This window comes from Tamandua tetradactyla, chromosome X, assembly GCF_023851605.1.
Source record: "Tamandua tetradactyla isolate mTamTet1 chromosome X, mTamTet1.pri, whole genome shotgun sequence".
NCBI lineage: Eukaryota > Metazoa > Chordata > Mammalia > Pilosa > Myrmecophagidae > Tamandua > Tamandua tetradactyla.
The window spans coordinates 25,245,329-25,264,579 of NC_135353.1; the positions used below are offsets into that span (position 1 = coordinate 25,245,329).

Sequence of the window (19,251 nt, forward strand, 5' to 3'; positions counted from 1 at the left end):
CACGCTTCTTGTTTCAAGAAGCTCCCCTGGGGGCATTTTCCTTCTTCATCTCCAAAAGTCTCTTACTGCATGGGCTCTAAAGCTTTTTTCCAAAATTGTCCCCTTTTAAAGGGCTCCAGAAAGCAACTTACTTTGAATGGGTGGAGAACATCTCTACAGAAACCATCAAATCAAAAGTTACCATCCACAATTGGGTGGGTCACATCTCCGTGGGAACAGTCAAAAAGCTCACACCCAGCAATATTGAATGAGGATTAAAGGACATGGCTTTTCTGGGGTTCACCACAGATTCAAAGCCTCACACTTAGATAGGTCTTTGGTTTTATCTCTTTCTTCCTTTTTAATGTTTGCACTTAGAGCTATAAACTTCCCTCTCAGCACTGCCTTCATCCATCCCATAAGTTTTGATATGTTATATTCTCATTTTCATTCTTCTCCAGGTATTTACTAATTTCTCTTGCAATTTCTTCTTTGACCCATTGGTTGTTTAAGAGTATGCTGTATAACCACCATGTATTTTTGAAAGTTCTGGTTTTTTTGGTGATTGCTGAATTCCAGTTTCATTCTGTTGTGATTGGAGAAAGTGCTTTGGATAATTTCAATCTTTTTAAATTTATTAAGACCTATTTTGTGCCCCAGCATATTATCTATCCTGGAAAACATTCCATGAGCATTAGAGATGAATGTTTTGGGATGCAATGATCTATGTATGTCTGTTTCATTTAATTTACTTACCACATTGTTTCGGTTCTTTCTTTCTTGATTGATCCTATGTGTGTTTGTTTTATCTATAGAGGAGAGTGGTATATTGAATTTTCCCAGTATTATTATAGAAATGTCTATTCCCTTAAGTTTTGCCAATATTTGTCTCATGTACTATGGAGCTCCTTGAGTCGGTGCATAAACATTTATTATTATTTCTTCTTGGTGAATTGTCCCTTTTATTAACATATACTGTCCTTCCTTGTCTCTTTTGTCATTTTTGGATTCAAAGCCTATTTTGCCTGATATTAGTATAGGTACCCCTGCTTTTTTTTTGTTTATTGCTTGCATGGGAATATATTTTCTCATCCTTTCACTTTCAATCAATTTGTGTCCTTGGCTCTAGGATGAGTCTTTTGTAAACAGCATATAGATGGATCATACTTTTAAATTCATTCTGACAAACTGTATGTTTTAATTGGGGAGTTTAATTCACTCATATTCAAAGTTAATACTATAAAGGCAGTATTTGAACCAACCATCTTATCCTTTGGTTTTTATTTGTCTGATCTATTTTTCCCTCCATCTCTTTTTTATCCTTTAAGTGACCCTTATAAACATTCTTTAATTCTGTGCCCTTCTCCAGGACTCTCTCTTCAGTCTTTTTTGGTTTTGTTTTTTCACCTAACAGCACTCCTTTTAGCATTTATTGCAGGGCAGGTCTCACGTTAACATATTCTCTCAGAATTTGTATGTCTTTGAAGATTTTAAACTCTCCCTCACTTTTCAAGGACGGCTTGCTGGATAAAGATTCTTGGTTAGAAATCTTTCTCTTTCAGCATGTCTTACCACTGCCTTCTTGCCTCCATGGTGCCCATTGAGTACTCAGTACATAGTCTTATGTGGCTTCCCTTGTAACATACAAGGTGAATCGCTTTTCTCTTGCTGCTTTCAGGACTTTCTCCTTCTCTTCAGCATTTGACAATTTAATTAGTATGTCTTGGAATGGGTCTATTTGGATTTATTCTATTTGGAGTTCTTTGGGATTCCTTAATTTATATATTTATGTTTTTTATAAGGGTTGGGAAGTTTCCCCAAATTATCTCTTCAAATACTCTTCCCTACCCCTTTACTCTTCTCTTCTGCTCCTGGGACACTGATGACTCTTATATTTGCATCGTTCAAGTTGTCCACTGTTTCCCTGAGATTCAATTCAAATTTTTCCATCTTTTTGTGCATTCACAGTCAATTGCCCTCTAGTTCACTTTGTTCTCTTTTCTGCTTCTTCTAAGCTGCCTTCCCGTGTCTCTAGTGTATTTTAAATTTGATCTACATTATTTTTCATTTCAATAAGATCTTCTATTTTTCCATTTACTCCTTCAAATTCTTCTTTATGCTCTTCTAGTTTCTTCTTGATATTCTTTATGCCCTTGGCCAGCTGATTGAATTTATTTTAGAGAATTGTGTGCATTTCCTTGATCAGTTGCCCAAATTTTCTGTCTCTTCTGGCTTTTTAATTTGGTCATCTTGCTTGGCCATATCTGCTTACATCTTCATGTGCTTTGTTATTTTCTTCTGGTTTCATCACATTTGATTATCTTGATAAGGTTCTTTTAAAATTTGATTTCCCTGCTCACCTAAGATTTTATAGTTGCTTGGGTTTGCACTGAAGGTCTATTTTGGCACTTGGTTTATAATTCCCAATCTGAGTAAGGTAAAGGCCTCCTGGGGTAAATGCAAGTCTATTTGGACAACTGTTGGAGATTTGGTAGAAAAGCAATTTGCCAGGGTGCACTTTTCCTGTCCTCCCTGCCGATGGTGATTTTGAGCCACTTATTCCCCTCAAGCCCACTTTTCCCTGACTGGCTGCTCACTGGGCAGGGCCCAAACCAAGTGAAATTACAGGTCTCTATGCATGAGGGAGATTGCCAGCCCCAGGGGTGCATTTAAGCGAAGAATCCGCTGGTTGGCATTATTGGTCTGGTGATTCGCAGGCTTCTGAGTGGAAAAACCTCAGGCTGTGAGGTTGAGACTTTCACCTTCCCCAAACCCCAACTGGCTTGGAAGTCACTTCTAGTCAGTATCCCACAAGATTCCTGCCTGCTGTGTACCCCAGGGCCACTGGGGTTGGGGAGGTGCTCTTGATGCTTCTGTGCAGCAATCTCCCTTGTCCCCACCTCTTTGCCCATGCACACCATGAGCACTATAGGCTTCCACGGAGAAAGAAAGGATACAGTCAGTGCAACACAGAGTGTCTCTCTCATCTGCTAATAATCAGATTGGTTCTGTTATGCTCTGCATCCCCTCTCCTCCCAAGGGGAGGGCCCTCAGTCTTCCTCCAAACCAGGAACTTGTCATGGCCTGTCCCTGGATTGGGGGTTAGGCACTATACACCACAACAAAAAAAATGTGTGTGTGTGTGGCAAAAATAAATCTGTTGATTCCCGAATTACCATATGGGAGCTCCTGGTTGTGAGGCTGAGAGATGACTCCCCAACTGATTGCAGAGATGGGAATGTGGGAGTTCTCAGCTAGTCCCTCACCCAATCAGGGATGGTATGTAGCAGCTGGCCCCAGAGGTGGCTCACCCTGCCCTTTCAGTCATAATTTCTCCACTGTTTCATCCAGGTCCTCACTGTATAATGTAGAAGTCCCTTCCTGACCACTCACACCTTGGGACCGCTGTCCTAGGTGTTTCATGGTGGAGAAATTAGCTTTGCCTCTTCTATTCTGCCATCTTCCTAGAGGTATGACCATGGGCATTGGCAAGTTCAAATTCCATAGGGCAGGCCACAAGTTGGAAACTCCAATGAAAATGAAGTTGTATTTCCCAGGATAAGATGCTTGTAGGTCCAAGAGAGAAAGACAGAAGGTGAGCAGTCCCTTCTCAGCAGTCCCTGAAAAGTCCAATGTGTTCGGGTGGCTCAATAAGCAAGTGGGGAGCTGTTCTAGTTTGCTAGCTGCCAGAATGCAACACACCAGAGACAGATTACCTTTCAATAAAAGGGGATTTATATAGTTAATGTATGGTTCTTCAGAGGAAAGGCGGCTAACTTTCAACTGAGGTTCTTTCTTACATTGGAAGGCACAGGGTGATCTCTGCTGGCCTTCTTTCCAGGCCTCTGGGTTTCAACAACTTACCCCGGGGTGATTCCCTTCTGCATCTCCAAAGGCCTGGGCTGAGCTGCAAGTGCTGAGATGAGGTATGTTGAGCTGCTTGGTCTGTGCTACATTGAGCTCTCTCATTTAAGCACCAGCCAATTAAATCAAACATCATTCATTGCAGCAGGCATGCCTCCTAGGCAGCTGCAGATAAAATCAGCAACAGATGAGGTTTGCATGCCATTGGCTACATGCCAAGGCAGTAGAACTAGGCACCTTCACCTGGCCAAGTTGACACCCGAACCTAACTATCACAGGAGTACATAAGTAGAGACTCTTCTTTTTTAATGTAAGTATTCAAAGCTATTAATTTCCCCTTGAGCACAACTTTTGTGACATCCCGTATTTTTTTTATGCTGTCTTTTCAATTTCATTCATCTCTAACATTTTTCTAATTTCTCATATGATTTATTCTTTGAACCATTGGTTGTTTAATTTTCATGTATTTTGGAATTTACAATTTTCCTTCTGCCATTGATTTCTAGCTTTATACCACTATGTTTGGAGAAGATGCTTTTGGCTATGGGATGTGCACATATTCAACCCTACTAGATATTGTGATATGTTTGCTTGGTACAGGGTAACAGGACCAATCAATGGGGGAAATAACAGTCTCTTCAACAAATGGTGCTGGGACAAGTGGATATCCATACACAAAAGAATGAAGTTGGACCCGTATCTCAAACAATATGCAAAAACTAACTCAACATGGGTACACGATAAAAATTTTAAAGGTAAATTTTTAAAACTGTTACAAGAAAATACATAGTGAATGAGATTTGGCAATGGATTCTTAGAAATAATATCTGTGCTGGTTTGAAAGGATGTATGTACCCAAGAAAAAGCCATGTTTTAATCCTAATCCCATTTTGTAAAGGCAGCTATTTCTTCTAACCCTTATTCATTACTGTATGTTTGAAATTTTAATTAGATTATCTCCCTGGAGATATAACTCAATCAAGAATAGTGGTTAAATTGGATTAGGTGGAGATATATCTCCACCCATTCCATGTGGGTCTTGATTACTTCACTGGAATCCTATAAAAAAGGAAACATTTTGGAGAAAGGAGGACATTCACAGAGAGCAGAGAATGACAGAGTCACAAGAAAGCCACAACAGGGAATGCTGCAGAACATGAAGCAGAGAGTCCATCAGTCAGTGACTTTTGGAGATGAAGAAGGAAAATGACTCGTGGGGAGCTGGGGAAGAGAGGAAGCTAGCAGACAATGCTGTTCACCATTTGTCCTTTCAGCTGAGAGAGAAGCCCTGACTGTGTTCACCATATGCCCTTCCACTTGAGAGAGAAACCCTGAACTTCATTGGCCTTCTTGAACCAAGGTATCTTTCCCTGGATGCCTTAGATTGGACATTTCTATAGACTTGCTTTAACTGGGATATTTCCATGGCCTAAACACTGTTAACTTACAACTTATTAAATTCCCCTTTTTAGAAGTTGTTCCATTTTTGGCATATTGCATTCTGGCAGCTAACAAACTAGAACAGATTTTGGTACCAGGAGTGAGGTGCAGTTTGCAAATACCAAACATATTGGAGCGGTTTTTTAAATATTTAAGGGGAAGATTCTGGTGGAGTTGTGAGGAGCTTGATAGAGAAGGCCTAGAATGCTTTGAAGAGACTGTTGGTAGAAATGTGGACTCTAAAGATACCTCTGACAAGGCTCTAGACAGAAATGAGGCATGTGTTATTACAGACTGGAAGGAAGGTGATCCTTGTTTTAAAATAGCAGATAATCTGGCAGAATTAACCAGTGGCTTTGGCTGGGAGACAGATTTTAAAAGCTGTGAACTTGGATATTTAGCAGAAGAGATCTCCAAATTAAATTTGGAAAGTGCAGCCTGGTTTCTTCTCACAGTTTATAGTGAAATGTGACAGGAAAGATAAGCTGAGAATTGAACTCCTGGATACAAAGAAACCAGAAATTGAAGATTTGGAAAATTCTGGGCTTCTGGGAAGGGAGACCCAGAGAATAGTGCTGCACATGAAGATTTGACCAAATGTAGAACCAGTCAGCCATTTCAGAAAAAGCTAGGATTGGACCTGGAGTTATCCAGGAAGGTTTTGTGGAAACTCCTTGTGTCTGATGAGCATGATCCAAGGCTACTGCATAGAATGCCAGTGAGAATGTTGTGGGATCTGTATAAAGAGAACCACTGCCCAGCTGGAACTGAGAAGGACAGAGAAAAGACACATTGGAGGAAAAATAACTTCAGAAGCAAAACCATGGAGGCTGGGGTCTGAAGCCAAGAAGCCTCGGGCCAGGAAAACAGACTCACCCAAGTAGGTGGAGAGGGTGAGTTTGCCCCAAAGGCAGAGGGTGGGCCTTCCACCTCATTACAGTGGAAGAGTTGGCCTGTCTCATGCCTTGGAGAGGGTGCAGCACAGTCCTTGGGTTTTGTGGAGAGCTTGGCTGCCGCCACATGGAGGGGTTGAGCGTGTGCCCTGGAAATGCCAGAGAGCCCAGGTGCAGCCCCAATTCTTGGAGAGGGTGGAGCTGAGAAAAGGGTGGTCTCCCCAATGTCCCCCAAGGTTGATTTCGGAGAGAGGCAGGCCTTTGCTTAGGCTTTTGGAAAGGGTGGGAGTGCTGCTTTCTAAAGCCCAGAAGATAAATGATTCTCAGACTTTGAAATCTAATGGACTTCACCCTGCGGGTTTTTGAAACTGTACGGGTCCAGTGACCCCTGTGTTCCTTCCTCCCAATGGAAATAAGTATATGTATCCCACGACTCTTCCTCCTTTGTATGTTGGCAGCAAATAACTTGTCTTGAGATTTACAGGTCCACAGTCAGAGGAAAAATTTGCTTTAAAAGGACAAACCATGCCTATAACTGACTTTGTACTGGTTTTAACCTTGTATTGTATTTGTAATTTTACTGGAATGGTTCAAGTCTTTCTGATATTATTGTGGAATGAATGTATTTTGCATTCGGAAAGAACATGTCTTTTGGGGGTTGAAAGGGTAGAATGTGCTGGTTTAAATCTGTGGTGGACCCCAGAAAAGCCATGTCCTTTAATCTTCATGCAATATTGCTGGGTGGGAGCATTTTGATTGTTCCTATGGAGATGTGATGATCAGATAACTTCCGTGGAGTTGTGACACCACGCATTAATCCTTAAAAGAGGAAACATTTTGGAGAGTCCCTTTTCAGAGCCACAGGAAAGCCACAGCAGAACACCACAGAACCACAGAGCAGAGAGTTCAACTGCCAGTGACTTTTGGAGGTGAAAAAGAAAAACGCCTCCTGGGGAGCTTCATGAAACAAGAAGCCAGGAGAGAAAGCTAGCAGATGATGCCGTGTTAGCCACATGCCTTCCCAGATGAGAGAGAAGCCCTGACTGTTCACCATGTGCCTTCTCACTTGAGAGAAAAACCCTGAACTTCATTGGCCTTCTTGAACCAAGGTATCTCCCTGAATGCCTTAGATTGGATATTTCTATAGACTTAGTCTAATTGGGGCATTTTCTTAGCCTTAGAACTATAAACTTGCAACTTATTGAATTCCCCTTTTTAAAAGCCACTCTGTTTCTGGTATATTGCATTCCAGCAGCTCTGAAACTAGAACAGAAACAAAAGAAAAATAGATAATTAAATTCAATTAAAATTAAAGCCTTTTGTTCCTCAAATGACACTATCAAGAAAATGAGAAGATACCCCAAAGAATGAGAGAAAATATTTGGAAATCATATATCTGATAAAGGATTGGTACCCAGAATTTATAAAGAACACTTACAACTCAACAACAAAAAAACAACCAACCTAATTAAAAAATAGACAAATGCTTGAACAGACATTTCTCAAAAAAGAAATATAGATAGCTAATAAACACATGAAAAGATGCTCAATAGTATTCATCATTGGGGAAGTTCAAGTCAAAACCACAATGAAATATAATATTATACCCACCAAGATGGCTATAATAGCATAAAGAAGGAAAATAAATATTGGGCAGAATATTCGACTCTTGTGTGTTGTTGATAGACTGTGAATTGGTGTAGCTGCTAAAGAAAATAGTTGGGCACTTCCTCAAAAAGCTAAACGTAGAATTACTGTATAACCCAGCAATTCCACACATAGTTGTATACATCAAAGAATTGAAAACAGGTATTCAGACAAATACTTGTAAATCGATATTCTTAGCAGCAGTTTTCACAATAGTCAAATGATAGGAATGACCCAAATGTCCATCCATAGATGCATACCCATGCAACGGAATATTATTCAGTCAAAAAAAAAAATGAAAGAAATACTGATACATGTTATAGTGAATGAAACTGGAAAACATCCCAGACGAAAGAGCCAGACACAGTTCACATATTGTATGATTCCATGTATATGAAATATTCAGTGTATTAGTTTGTTAAGCTGCCAGAATGCAATATGCCAGAAATGTAATGGCATTATAAAGGGAATTTAATAAGTTTCAAGTTTATAGTTCTAAGGCCATAAATATGTCCTAACTAAGGCCTCCAGAGAAAGATACCTTGGTTCAAGGAAGAAGTGATCTTGAAAGGCATCTGGCTGGTGTCGGCTGGTCCTTGTTCCTGATTTTGTTTCTTCCAAATTCAGATGCCAGTGGTTTCTTAAGTGTTTGTGGGCAGTCACTTAACTGCTCTGGGACAAAATTCTGGGTTTCATATCTTAGCTTAGCTTCTACCAGGGCCAGAGATTTCTTCTCTTCAGGTTCTGGTTATTTCTGTGAGTTCTTGCTTAGCACCAGGGTATTTCTGTTTTGATCTCTGAACATCTACATTGGATCTTTCTTAGCTCTCACCAAAACATCTTCTCTTTTAAAGGACTCCACTAAACTAATCAAGACCCACCTGGAATGAATGGAGTCACATCTCCATCTAATCAAAGGTCACACCCACAATTGGGTGTGTCACGTCTCCATGGAGATAATCTAACCAAGTTTCCACCCTACAATGTTAGATAAGGATTAAAAGAAAGGGTTGCTCCCACAAGATTGGATCAGGATTAAAACATGGTTTTCTGGGGCACATAATAGATTCAAACCGGCACATTCGGTATCCGTAAATCCATAGTGATGGAATGCAGATTAGTGGTTGCCAGGGACTGAGAGGAACCAGCAACAATTGCTTATTGAGCATGGTTGTCTCCTTTGGGGATGATGAAAACATTTCAAACTAGATAGAGGTGAGGTTTTACTTTATTCTGGCTAGCAGTAGGCTTTGTTCCTTTGATGTTTATGTCTCCACCATTGTCTTTGGTTATGCCTAAACACTCCTTAAACAGAGTCTCATCCTTGGAGATCTTTGAGCTGTAACCCACTATTATCCTAGTGCCCTGTGATGCTTTGGTATGGTGTTGGGGGAGGTGAGGTGTTCTATATTACTATGATTAAAATCTCAGTCTGTTAGTGGGCTTGTGTCCCTGGGCTGTGACCTTCACAAGTGTTTCTCAGCCTTCCCCTCCCCTTAGTTGAAAGTAAAAGTCTAGCAAGTGGTGAAGATGAGTAATTTCCATTCTCTCAAGAGGATAAGGCTCTGGTAAAGTCTTTCGACCTGCTGAGTAGAAGGTCTTGTTATGGAGAAAGCTCTAGGTTATTTCAAAATGGTTAATTTTCTCTCCACCCCAACCTTCGAGAAACACAGGGTTTTTTTTTCTGGGGTCTTCACTGTAAGAACCTGGTGGTTTTCCTGGAGTTAAAACTCTTGAAAGCATGAAGAATCCCCTAAGACTATAGCGCCAGGAGTTTCTCTCACTCACACACTAGTTCATACACTGACTCCAGCAGCTTTTGTGCCAGGAAAACTGACCTCAGCTGTGAATCTCTGTATTCACTGTTTTTTCCAGATTTCAGGGTTGCGGTTTGCCCTGCAACTTCAATTTGCTGAAGGTGCCAAGAAAAGTCAATGATTTTGTTAGTTGAGCTATTTTCTAATGAAAGCAGCAATGACTTTCAAGCTCTTTCCATGTCAGAGCTAAACCCAGATATCACTAATTTGTGTTTGATTACACTAATTCTGTTGAGTAGAACTTCACTCCTGAAACTCTTAACCCTCAATCAGGGTGAAACATTATCTTCGGGTTTTTACACAACTTCTCGGTGTCTCTTTCCCAGTATTCATTGTGGTTTCTCCTCCTCTACCTTCCCTTATATTCCAGTTATCCATTGGGACTTTGTCATTGATACTCTAATATTTTCACTCTTTATTTTCTCTGGCTGAACACATCCAGAATAATTTACCTACAACTCCCAAACCTAGATCTCAAGGCCAGAATCATTTCTTAAATCTCTGACCCTTATTCTCATTAAATATGCCAACGGTGATTTGGAGATGTTTGTACCCCCAGCAAAACACGTACTCAAATCTAGTCCATTCCTGTGTATGCTTGCATGTAAGGAGACCTTTTGATGAGGCTACTTCAGTTAAGGTGTGACCCATTCTGGATAGGACTTACCCTATTATTGGAGTTCTTTATAAACACAATGAGAGAGAGAGAGAGAGAGAGAGAGAGAGAGAGAGAGAGAGAGAGAGAGAGAGAGAGAGAGAGAGAGAGAGAGAAAGCCAAGGAAGCAAGAAGCTGAAAGCAATGAAACTGGAAGAGAAGGGAGAGACCAGCAGATGCCACCATGTGCCTTACCAGTGGCAGAGGAGCCAAGGATTATTGGCAGCGGTCTCTGGGAAAAAAACATCGCCTTAATGATGCTTTGATTTGAACACTTCCCTGGCCTCAAATCTGTGACTAAGTAAATTCCCATTGTTTAACTCAATCCATTTCATGGAATACCCTTTAACCAGCCTACGAAATTAAAACATGCCAAGGGTGTACTTAATATCATCCCTCCAAAACCTGTTTACTACCTTTATCCACTTTCTCATTGGATTTCACCATTATCTACATAGTGTCCCAAGCCAAAAATCATGATGTTATCAAAGGCTCACCCTCTTCTCACCCCCTATGTATTCGAGTATAAGATCCTGTAGATTCTGATTCCCTATTTTCTCTCATATCTGTTTTCCCTGTTTATACCCTTGGGCATTTTTTCAGTTTAGGCCTTCACAGTATTTTCTACCTGGATTGCTAAAATGAACCTTGTATTAATCAGATCTATGGGTTTTCAGTGTAAGAAACCTAATGACAAGTAGCTGAATCAAAAGGAAAAATAAACAAGAGAGGAAGAAGATGAAGACTTTATTGGCTCGTGCAATTGAAAGGTTTGAAGAATGGAACTTATTTCATACATGTGTGAATGCAGAGGTTCAAATGGTATCACTAGAGCTTTATTTCCCCATACTTTGTCTATAATAGGGAGCTCCTCATTGTAGAAAATTGGCCCCCGTTAACCCTGAGTCTACACAAGCTCTTTGGCTAGTGATTCCATAAAAGAGCCAAGCATCTTTCCTGATAAATTCAGCAAAGCTATTTTGTCTATTGTGTTGGGGTACAACTCCAATCCAAATACTGTAGCCTGGATGGAGTAGGAGGTGGGGACAAAGTAGAGATATTTTGATTCTCCAGGTTTTGAGACACTTGTCCACCCCTTGGCATATAAGCCCCACCTAAATCATGCAGATGGACTGGAATGGTTGGGCAAAGAACATGTGTCCACTACAGTCTCCTGACTTCCTTGTGTCCAGTCTGGTCCCTTTAGATCTACCTCATACAATGTCTTTAGAGGAAAAGAAGATGAAGTTATGAAAAGGTTCTTGGTTTAAAATACTTCAGGAGATCCCCCCAACAATTTCAGTGTGAAGTTCAAATGCCTTAATTTAGGACTCAAGGTCCTTCCTGATCTGGCCTCTGACTGCTTCCCCAGCAACATCTTTTTTTCTTTCTTTGTATGCTGCATGGCGGGGGTCACATTTCACTCTTTTTGCATGTGAGTATCCCCTTATTGCAGCACCATTTGTTGAATTTTTGTTTGGTTTGGTTTTTCATTTGTTTGTTTGCTTGTTTGTTTGGGAACTGTGTGGGCTGGGAATCGATCTGGATCTCTTGTATGGCAGGCAAAAATTCTACTATTGAACTACCCTCGCATCCCCAACGTCTTCTTTTTTTTTTTTTCTTTTTTTTTTCAGGCACTTCCCTCCAGCCTCTCCATTATACCTTAACTAAAAAGGTGATATCTATATTATGCATAAGAATAACCTCCAGGATAACCTCTCGACTCTGTTTGAAATCTCTTAGCCATTGACACTTTATTTTGTCTCATTTCTCTTTTTTAATGGAATTTTACTGAAATATATTCATACACCATAAAAACTATCCTAAGTATATGATCACTGGCTCATAGGATTATTTCATAGTTGTGCATACATCCCCATGATCAATTTTACAATATTTTCATTACTCCAGAAAAGAAATAAAAAAGAAAATCCAAATCCTTCCATACTCCCTATTCCTCATTATTATTGGTCCATAGTGTTGTGGTACATTTGTTACTGTCTCAAGCAACATCTTATTCCATTTGCCCACATGCACACCAAACTTTTAGACATCACATTTCTTAACACACTATTTTGACTATCTGTGCCTTGTTCAAGTATTACTTTCTTCCTATACTTCCTCCCCCATTTTTGTTATATCTAGTAAATTCATTTTCACCCTTGAAACTATATTTATGGGTCATGTCTCATGGGGAGACTTTCCCTCTACCAATTTTATTTAAATATATCTTCTTGGCTCTAATAGCAATCTGTGACAAACTCTCTGATAGCACTTTTGTTGAGTTCTAATTTTAGTTTACATATTTGCTGCCATTTTACTGTATGCTCTTTTGTAGCCTAGGTGAGTACTATTCAATGTTTTCATCCTTAGCACTCAGCAGAACCTGCCTCATAGTAGAAGCCAAATAAATATGTCAAACAACTTAACATTCAGCACTTCCAAGACACTCCCATTAAATGAAAAATGACAACTTCTACTATCTTTGCTTTCAAAACTATTTGTGGAGGATATTATTGCTTGGATTTAATTTTGTTACACTGTCTACATGTCACTACCTTATTCAAGTTGGATGATTAATAAGTTACACTGCTATAGAAGTTCTTATAAACTGAATTATATATAATTACAGGGGTAAAGATGACATTGTATTTTAGAACTTCACCTACCGTATGAGATCAAAGGAAGAAAGGTTTGTTTTGTCCAAAACCTAAATTTTCTGAAGCAAATCATTTAACTCAACCTGTCTGGATAGCTCATTTAAACAACCCAAACACATGGAGTCCAGAATGGGTATGGGCACTTGTAATTCTGCATAGCTTAAGACAATACCTGGATACATCCCAGAGTATGTTTGGCAGTTAATTAAAAAGTATTGGGAAGGGGAGAGGAGAGAGGGGAACAGAGCTCAGCTCCGGGGCATGGGCAGGAATGGGGAAAAGAGGCAGCAGGGAAGGGGAGCAGGTCGCCATGGATGACATGGCTTCTCCAAGGAGCTGGACCAGTGGTTTGAGCACCTGAACAAATGTAAACGACTTAACGAGAATGAAATGCAGAACCTGTGTGAAAAGGGTTGGGAAATTCTAACAAAAGACTCAACCATGCAAGAGGTTCATTGTCCTATTACCGTGTGTGGACAATACACGGTCAATGCCATGATCTTATAGAACACTTTAGAATTGCTGAGAAATCACCAGACACAAACTATCTATTCATGGGTGATATGTTGACAGAGGTTATTATTCTGTGGAGACTGACTCTTCTTGTGGCATTAAAGGTGCGTTATCCAGAATATATTGCAATATTGAGAGGAAACCATGAAAGCTGATAAATTACCCAAGTATATGGCTTTTATGATGAATGTCCATGAAAGTATGGAAATGCCAGTGATGGGAAATATATCACAGATCTATTTGGTTATTGTACACTTACCACTTTATTAGATGGACAGATATTCTGCCTCCATAGTGGCCTCTCTCTGTCCATAGATTCACTGGATCATATAAGAATGCAGGAAAGTTTATACGAACTTCCACATGAGGGACTAATGTGTGATTTGTTGTGGTCAGATCCAGATGGTCAGGGTGGGTGAGGTATTTCTCCATGTGGTGCTGGCCACACATTTGGACAAGACATTTCTGAAATGTTTAACCATGCAAGTGGTCTCACACTGGTTTCTCACACCCATCAACTTGTAATGGAGGGATACAATTGTTGTCATGATTGGAATGTGGTTACTATCTTCACTGAACCTAATTACTGTTACTGTCGTGGGAACCAAGCTGCTATCGTGGAGTTAGATGACACTTTAAAACATTTCTTCCTTCAGTTCTACGCAGTGCCTCAATGTGGAGACCCACATGTGCACAAAGGGCCCCATGCCCTAGACCAGCACACAGTAGGGACCTGTCCCCCAGACCTGTGCATCCACACAGCCACATCCTCCCCTGCCACTGGGAGCGACACTCACAGGCATCAGCACAGCATCCCAACCTGTGCCTATACCTGCACTGCAACACATCACCTCATTATTGTTTCCCACCCCGTGCCCTGCATCCTGCTCCACATCCATCCCACAAATACAAGGCTTTAGACTACTGAAGGAAATCAACTTCCAAAGTAAACCAATCAAAATATTTTTGCATGCCACGAAGAGAGAAGAAAATCATTAAATATATCATGATGCAGACAGATATAGCCCAGACTAACAACCAAATTAAAACACCAAAGGAGACACAGACATCGGAACAACGAATCAAAGATGTTCAAATAACTCTACTGAATAAAATAAATGGAATGGCTAATGACATAAAAGAGATGCAGAAGACATAAGAAGAGCATAAAGAGGATTTTGAAAGAATAAATAGAAAAACAACAGATATCATAGAGATTAAAGATGCTGTAGACAAAATAAAAAACATATTACAGACACACAACAGCAGATTTGAAGAGCCAGAAGAAAGAATAAGCAAACTAGAGGATAGGACAACTGATTTTGAACACTCAAAACAGTAAATGATTCTTGGAGCCTTCCCATGCAAAAAACAAAACAAAGCAAAAAACAGCAAATGATAAAATTGATGGAAAAATTTCAATTAGACTTCAGGTAAATGATGGACAAAACAAAGCACAAAAATATAAGAATCACTGGTGTCCCAGAAGGAGAAGAGTAGAGTAAAGGGCTAGGAAGAGTAGTTGAGGATATAATGGGGGAAAACTTCCAAATGGACATAAATATACAAGTCAAAGAAGTTCAATGAACTCCAAATAGAATAAATCCAAATAGGCCTTCCCCAAGACACATACTAATAAGTCTGTCAAATGTTGAAGAGAAGCAGAAAATCCTGAAAGTGGCAAGGGAAAAACAGTCTACTACATACAAGGGAAAGCACATAAGACTGAGTTCAGACTACTCAACTGGCACCATGAGGTAAGAAGGCAGTGGTATGATATATTTAAGATCCTGAAAGAGAAAGACTTCCAGGCAAGAATTCTGTACCCAGCCAAATTGTCCTTCAAAACTGAGGGAGAGATTAAAATAGTCACAGATAAACAAATCCTGAAAGAATCTGTCAACAAGAGATTGGTCCTACAAGAAATACTTAAAGTAGTTCTTCCAGGTGAAAAAAAAAAGACAGGAGAAGGAGGTCTAGAGGAGGGCACAGAACCAAAGAGTACCAGTAAGGGTAACTTAAAGGATAGAAAGAGAAAGAGTGAAAAGAATATATAGATCTGAAAAATAAAATCCAAAAATAAGATGGTGGATTCAAGAAATGCTTTTTCAGTAATAACTTTGAATATTAACAGATTAAATTTACCAATTAAAAGTAACAGATTGGCACAATGGATTAAGAAATATAATCCAGCTATATGCTGCTTACAAGAGACTCATCTTAGACATAAGGATACAAATAGATTGAAAGTGAAAGGATGGAAAAAGATGTTCCACACAAGTGGTAACTAAAAGAAAGCAGGAGTAGCTACACTAATGGACAAAATAGGTTTTAAATGTAAATCATAATAAGAGACAAAAAAGGACACTATATATTAATTAAAGGGACAATTCACCAAGAAGAAATAACAATCATAAATGTTTATGCACCCAATCAAGGAGCTCCAAAGTACATGAGACAGACATTGGCAAACCTGAAGAGACCGATAGATGTTTCACCAATAACAGTAGGAGACTTCAATACATCACTCTCCTCTATGGATAGAACAACTAGAAGAAGATCAACAAGGAAATAGAGAAGTTAAACAACTTGATAAATGAATTACACCTAACAGACGTGTATAGGTCATTAAATCCCATAACACCAGGGTAAATGCTCTACTCTAGTGCTCATGGAACATTCTCCAAGGTAGATCATATGCTGGGGCAAAAAACAGGTCTTTATAAATTTAAAAGCATTGAAATTATTCTAAGCACTTTCTCTGATCACAATGGAATGAAACTGGATCTCAATAACCAAAAAGAACAAGTACATTCACAAATATATGGAGATTAAATAGCACACTCTTAAACAACTAGTGGGTCAAAGAAGAAATTGTTAGAGAAATCAGAAGCTATCTGGAGACAAACAAAAATGAGAATACAAAATATCAGAATTTATGGGATGCAGCAAAAGCTGTGTTGAGAGGGAAATTTATTGCCCTAAATGCCTATATTAAGAAACAAAAAAGAGTAAAACTCGAGGACTTAACTGCTCACCCAGAGGAACTTGAGAAAGAACAGCAAACTAACCCCAAAACAAATAGAAAAAGAGACATAACAAAGATTAAAGCAGAGTTAAAGGAATGGGAGAAAATAAGAACAATAGAAAGAATCAATAAAATCAAAAGTTGGTTCTTTGACAAAATCAGTAAAATTGATGGGCCACTGGCAAGACTGACAAAGAAAAAAAGAGAGAGGATGCAAAGAAACAAAATCAGAAATGATATGGCATGTATTACCACAGACTCTGAAAAAATGAAAGGAATCATAAAAGGATAATACGAGCAACTATAAGCAAAAACCTAGACAACATAGATGAAATGGACAAATTCCTGGAAACACACAAACAAGCTACACTGACTCAGGAAGAAATAGAAGATCTCAACAACTCAATCACAAGTAAAGAGATTCAATCAGTAATCAAAAGTTTTTCTACAAAGAAAAGCCCAGGGCCACATGGCTTCACAGGGGAATTTTATCAAACATTCGAAAAATGACTAACACCAATCCTGCTCAAACTTTTCCAAAAAAATTGTGGAAAAAAGAACACTACCTAACTCACTTTATGATGCTAAAATCATTTTAATACCAAAACCAGTTAAAGATGCTATAAGAATGGAAAACTACAGGCCAATCTCCCTAATGAACATAGATGCAAAAATTCTCAAAAAATACTAGCAAATTGAATCCAACAACACATTAAAAGAATCATACACCATGACCAAGTGGGATTTATAACAGGAATGCAAGGATGGTTCCACACAAGAAAAATCAATTAATGTAATACAGCACATTAACATATCAAAAGGGAAAAATCACATGTTCATCTCGATTGATACTGAAAAAGCATTTGACAAAATTCAACATCCTTTTCGATAAAACACTTCAAAAGACAGGAACCAAATGTAACTACCTGAATATGATAAAGGGAATATATGAAAAACTGATAGCCAGTATCGTACTCAATGGATACTGACTCAAAGCTTTCCCCCTAAGATCAGGAACAAGACAAGGATGTCCACTGTCACCACTATTATTCAACCTTGTGCTAGAACCTCTAGCTAGAGCTATCAGGCAGGACAAAGAAGTAAAAGACATCTAAATTGGAAAGGAAGAAGTAAAACTTTCATTATTTGCAGATGAACATGATACCATGCTTGGAAAATCCTGAGAAATCTACAACAAAGTTACCTGAGCTAATAAACAAATGCAACAAGGTGGCGTTTTTAATAACATTTTATTTTTAATGTTTTTAAAATTTCATTTAAAAAAACATTTATTTTTAATGTTATTTAAGAATGTTTTTAAAAACATTTTATTAAAAATAAAATATTAAATAAAATTTAATGATAATTTTCATAATAAAATTAATGTGCAGAAATCAGTAACATTTCTATACACAAGCAATAACCTAATTAAAGAGTCAGTTAAGGAAAAAATTCCATTCAAAATAGCAACTAAAAGAATCAAGTATTTAGGAATGAATTTAACTAGGGACGTAAAGGATTTATACACAGAAAATTACATAACATTGCTAAAAGAAATAAAAGAAGATCGAAATAAGTGGAAATACATTCTGTGCTCATGGATAGAAAAGTTAAATATAATTAAGATGTCAGTTCTACCCAAACTGATCTACAGATTCAATGCAGTACCAACCAAAATTCCAACAACCTACTTGAAGACCTAGAAAAGCTAGTTACCAAACTCATCTGAAAGGGGAACAGATAAGCTACCTGGACTCTGTGTCCAGAAGAGGTAAACATAAGAACATTGTTTTGTCTAAAGCCGTTACTCATGAGAAAGTCGGGAGTTGCCTGTGTGGATGTAAGTCTTCTCTCTGAAGCACTCGAGGCTGTTCTAACAAGAGAGAAGTCCCCTGTTCACCCATATCTTCTTGTGTTTGGGTATTTCTTTGACTGAGAGCGAGTGTGTTGGCGTAACCCCGACAATTGGTGCCCCATGTGAGGAGACTGAGACAGGCGATTCACAGAACTCCCGAGGACAAAATGAAAGCTGCGCAGTGAGTACACGGGTCTGAATTGAGTTAGCCTGAGCTCGGGGAAATTGCAGAACAGGGCATCATCATGGGGCAACTCCTACCTACACCCCAGAGGCAATACATTAGGGTATTGCAACAGCTGTTAAAATATGTGGAGCCACAGCCTCAGAGGTTTAGCTAAAGGATCTTTTACATAATCCATGGTTCCCTGATGAAGGAAGATTGGACTTGGATATTTGGGAGAGGGGGGAGGGGGCAGCGGGAATCGTAAACAGCACCATGAGCAAGGACAAAGAATCCCTGTAACAGAATTAACCATGTGGGCTCTTGTTCAGCCTTAACTGCTCCCCATATCAAGGAGAAGACTTTACCTGAAAAGGACACTAAGAAAGAACATCTTTTGGAATCCACAGATACTGTATGACCCCACTTTTATGACCGTGGTAAAGGTCAAATTAGAGGTTTATAATACAGAATATAGGGGACTTAGTGATACATAGAAGCTAGAGGTGGGTGAACGGTTAGCTAATGAGTTCGAACTACAATGTAAGGGAATAGATAGAAGTAAAGATGGTTCTCTAGTGGGTCTATAAGTGATATTACCATATTGAACATGAACAAGATTGAAAGGGGTTGTATAGACCTATGTGTCCTACTGATTAACACTAGAAATATAAATTAGTTCTTGCAAGAACTACTTCAAAGGTATGATTCATGTACAAAGAGTATTTAAGTCCAGG

General features: G+C 39.0%; 1 pseudogene; it reads left to right on the forward strand.

Moving 5' to 3' along the window:
• The first annotated feature begins 13,273 nt into the window (after nucleotides 1-13,273).
• LOC143671746 (serine/threonine-protein phosphatase 2A catalytic subunit beta isoform pseudogene) lies at nucleotides 13,274-18,935 on the forward strand (annotated as a pseudogene).
• Nucleotides 18,936-19,251: the final 316 nt, after the last annotated feature.